This window comes from Podarcis bocagei, assembly GCF_964188305.1.
Source record: "Podarcis bocagei genome assembly, chromosome: 6".
NCBI classification, from domain to species: domain Eukaryota; kingdom Metazoa; phylum Chordata; class Lepidosauria; order Squamata; family Lacertidae; genus Podarcis; species Podarcis bocagei.
The window spans coordinates 58,834,281-58,839,168 of NC_138130.1; the positions used below are offsets into that span (position 1 = coordinate 58,834,281).

Below are 4,888 nucleotides of genomic sequence, written 5' to 3' on the forward strand. Positions count from 1 at the left end.
AGCTGGGTGGTGAAGAGACCTTTCATAGCTCTTTGCATCAGCCTGGGAAGTTTGGACAAGCAGAGATGCTGAGCACCACCCACAAATGTGACTGCAACTCCCCTCCAAGTTCCTCTGGTGTCAGAACAAAGGGAGAAGAATTGACGCCCAAATAAATAAATAAGAAGGGTGGGAGGCTGGACAGTTCTGATAAAAAATGCTCCACCCCAACGCAAAACTGTCGCCTCTGCCAGCCACCCCCTCCCAAGGGTGCAGCCCTGAGAGCCCAAGGCAGGCCCAGCTTGGCTGGATGGGGCTGCCATTGGTTTCCAGATGACCCTGGACCAGTCCTTACTTGCTGCTAATAGCACAGACCCCAGCATGCCTTCTCAGAAGGAAGCCTATTTAAATTCATCAGGGTTTACTCCCAGATAAAATCCTCTACAGGATTGTACCCTAAAGACTTTCTAGGGATTCGTTTAGAACAGGCCTCTAGTTGTTTGGCCCTGAACATCAACATCCTTACATGGAAGCCAGCTGAATTCGAAGCTTATTAGGAAGTTTCTTCATCTTCTTTCCCCCCGCACCCTTTAATGTGGAAGAACATCCCTGTTGGATTGTGTTGACTTCCTTTCTGGCGAAAATCAAGAGATGGCATAACAACTTGGTTCTGCCTCCTCACAGAATTGTAGACTTGGAAGGTAACCCAAGGGTCCAACCCCCTGCTGTGCAAGAACCACAGCTTTGATTTGTAGTCTTACTGCAAAATAATAATAATAATAATAATAATAATAATAATAATAATAATAATAATAATAATAATAATAATAATTTATTTATACCCCGCTCATCTGGCTGGGCTTCCCCAGCCACTCTGGGAGGCTTCCAAAAGAATATTAAAATACTATAATACATCAAACATTAAAAGCTTCCTGAAACAGGGCTGCCTTCAGATGTCTTCTAAAAGCCTGGTAGTTGTTGTTCTCTTTGACATCTGATGGGAGGGTGTTCCACAGGGAAGGCGCCACTACCGAGAAGGCCCTCTGCAATTTATGGCTACAATCCAGTGCACCCATCCTTATTATTACAATCATTTTATTATCCTGAAGTGTAGCAGTGTTGTACTATAGCAGAAAACAACAATGAAAGCGTCCTATGATACATTAAGGACTTCACAAATTTAGTATGAATTTACTATAAATACTATACTGTGATATTTATTGATAAAATTTCAAAACACTAAAGGAAAGGAATCAATTTATGCATTTAAAGCTTGCTCCATCTTCCATGTTGAAAGTATGTGCCGAATACGTCCGAGAGATGTTTGAGGCCCAGTCAGGAAAGAGAGGAGCACTCATGCATGAATCAAGATTGAGATCTTTCTCTTGCTAATTACTGGAGGTCAGGCATTTGCAATGGCTAAATATGACACCAAATCATTAATATAAAACTTTAAAAGATTGTGAGCCAGAATGCAACCTTGTTTCACTTCTCTCTGTGCTTTAAAAGCATTTACGGTACCTGGTAGCATACGGGAACACAAAAATATACTGGATATCCTGAAACATTTCAGCCCAGTTTAGGAATAAATGTTTGTGCCTGTTTTAAGTAAAATAAATGGGCAGTAAAGTCAGAACCATGGGTGCCTTACAGAAGCACCAGTGTCAGAAATAATTACCATTCTCATATACCTTCTTGATGATCCATTTGTTCATGGATAGATTAAATGCAGAATACAAAGACATAGATAATAGACTTTGCCAACAATGACCTGGCAAACCTGACTGTGCATGAATAGGATGTCACATTAATGTATGAAAAATGTACCTGTCAAAAGTTGTTTTACATGAATTTGACACCAACCTTTTCTAAAAGCATTTTGATTGATAAGGCAGCCTTGAAATACAATAAAAAGAAATGTAGTGTTCGATATCTTAGAACCTTTTGTTACTTGCCTCTTGGATCCCTTGTAACTTTTACTTAATTTTAACTTTCTTTGCAGATTAAAATTGAGAGGAGTCCTCTGCTTGTCTTCCCTGACTCTCCTATGTGGACAATAACATAACTGGACCACCAGGGGGCAGAGGTACCTGGAAAACCTGAAATGAAACAAGTTCTGTAGGATAAGAATATATATATATATATATATATATATATATATATATATATATATATATATGAATATGAATGATTTTTATTGGTTTTTACACATGGTTTAGAACACAACATCCAACTTTCATATAACATAATCAACTCCTGGCTATCACAGCCTGAGACTTCCCTCTTCCTCGACTAGTGGTTTTCTAACTTACTCTCTATTATTGCACTTGTTATTTTAATTATTACTGTTATATCCCTATCATAGATAAACAAATTAAAAGTTATTCTTTGCAATAATTTATACTGTTAACCTACAAAACTTCCTGCAACCCTACTAGCCAAGTCACTTGTTTACAATTATCTTTCAAATATCTTTCCGAAAACTCTGATCTTGCTGGTTCCGAATTTTCCCTGTTAGTTTCGCCAGCTCAGCATAATCCATCAATTTCATCTGCCAGTCTTCTTTCACTGGTAATTCTTGTAGGATAAGAATATTACCCATACTCACTATTGGGCATTATAAGAGAAAAGGTGTTGTTGCTGTTATAAAAAAAAAATATTTGATTCTCTCAATCTCAGTGAGAAGGCCTGAAAAGCAATATAGATTCTAGGGTGTCTTTGTTCTAAACTCCATGCTAGTCTTTGTTATACTTGACCAGAGAACCCAAGAAAACCAGGATATAACCATCAGAAGTAAAGCTCGAGTCCTATATCCACTTACCTGGGAGTAAGTCCCATTGAATTTAAGGGATTCAATAGTCATATAAAGGACTGTGTTATTTTCATGTATTCGTGAAGCAAACTCTCTTCAGCTTGTTCTCTGAATATGCTTTAAAACTTTTCTTTTTCTTGCCTTTTACAGCTCTTGCAGCTTTACAAAAGCTCTGCATCTCAGGCATATAATGGGTTCCAATTGTGATTTCACCTGAGTGTCAGCAACAGTTGCTACACATGAAGTAGCACTCTCCTTGACAACAAATGGAGAACAATAGAATCATAGACTTATAGGGCATCATCTAGCCCAAAACCCTGCAGTGCAGAAATCTTTTGCCCAACCTGAAGCTAGAACCCACAACCTTGAGATTAAGAGTCTCATCCTCTACCAACTGAGCCATCCCACAGGACCTCACCTGTCTTTTCCCTTAGGCCTCACAGAAATGTGACTTAACGTTGCCATGAAGTCAAATAGTTGTCATTTTTGTCTTTTCTCCATGAGCACTGGCCTGCAACAATATTTAATAGGCTGAATTGGTGAGCCATATACAATCCAAGTCAAGAACCAACACTTGGCAGCATTTCTTCAGCTGTGTTGCCTTCTTCCAAGTTTCTAGGGATGTATCCAACAAAGTTCATTGCCCTGTTAAGTATTATTGGTTTAACTGACACTGAAATGTGAATATCTGTGTATTGGTGAAAAAGTTTGACATGGGAAGATTCCATTGAAGCTGAAGAACAGCAAGAAGAGCTCTTTCAGAGTTTTGATGAGTCGATAATTAACTAATTGTTGTTTCCTGCTAGCTAACATGTGAGTGTTGTAACCTTGGATCAGGTAATTAAGGTACTGAGTTGCAAATTCACCATCTTGCAATGGTGGTGGCTGGCTCTTTGTTCTCTCTGTAGAGTGAGGATGTAAATAAAGCTCTCCCAGAAGCTGCACAGCCTTAGGCAGGCTAAGGCAGCCTGGAATGGGGGAGAGAGGCACCGTTTTGATTTTTGGAGTTATCTTTTATTACTAAGAAGCCGAGCCTGTGCTGGACAGCACAATATATCTTATGGATATTTTGGAGGTATCATTTACTCTATTTTGTTATGGTTTTGAAGAGTTTTGTAAGAAAAGTTTGAATAATATTTTCATGGGTCTGAACAATGCTTAATTCCAAAAGGAACGGTTTTTTATTATTTATATTTATATACTGCCCATCTGCCACTCTGGGCAGCTCCCAACAAAATATTTAAAACACAATAAAATATCAAAAATTGAAAACTTCCCTATACACCACTGTCTTCAGTAGTAGTAGTAGTAGTAGTAGTAGTAGTAGTAGTAGTAATATTTTTTATATGAGAATGAGTGGGGTTTTATTTTCTACACTAATGGCAGGTAACCTAAACCAAAATAATCTGCTGGAACGTATGACAGCACATAGGAGAATAATACAGGTATTTGGATATGCTTGAATAAATATAAATTAGATAATATTCTATTGTAAAGAGATTGGTTAATGCAGAAGTAAAATAAATCAATAATTTCAGTGCATGTGGCATCTTTATTAATAGCTACTGATTTTTTTACAATCAACGTCACATCACATTAGCAGTGACAAAATAAATACATCTCAAATACATCTCAGAAACCAACTGTTGGGTGACAGCTATATAGCTAGCATCTCCTTTTCCATTTTAAAGAAATCTATGCCCGTACAATCTTGCAACCCCCTGCAATTGAAATGGCACTTTGCAGAGACAAGGATAGCACAGAATCATAGAGGGGACCCCATGGTTCATGTAGTCCAACCCGCTGCAAAGCAAGAATCTCGACTAAAGCATCTTTGGATGTTTCGACAGGTTGCCTTCAACTGCAGGAACCATGGATGGGGAAGCAGAAAGCAGTAAATGGTTAGGGTATTCACAGTGCTTTTATCTTCAGGTGGTACTCAAGGGAACACAGTACCGGCATGGTTTTTGTTCGTTTTTTGTTAAAAAGTGTGACACTTACTGTAACAACTTCATGGTGAGTATTTGCACCTGTTTTCTTCTAGCCAAAATAAAGCACTAGTTATTTCACCATTCCTTTCACCCACTTTTCAATATC

The 4,888-nt window shown here is 38.3% G+C and overlaps 1 long non-coding RNA gene across 1 annotated transcript; it reads right to left on the minus strand.

The window, feature by feature from the left end:
- Positions 1-212: 212 nt before the first annotated feature.
- Positions 213-3,041, minus strand: LOC308589210. The gene is made up of 3 exons (XR_014009157.1): positions 2,801-3,041; positions 1,921-2,078; positions 213-613 (listed from the first exon to the last, which is right to left on the minus strand). It is a non-coding gene; the product is annotated as an uncharacterized lncRNA (long non-coding RNA).
- Between the last annotated feature and the right edge of the window lie 1,847 nt (positions 3,042-4,888).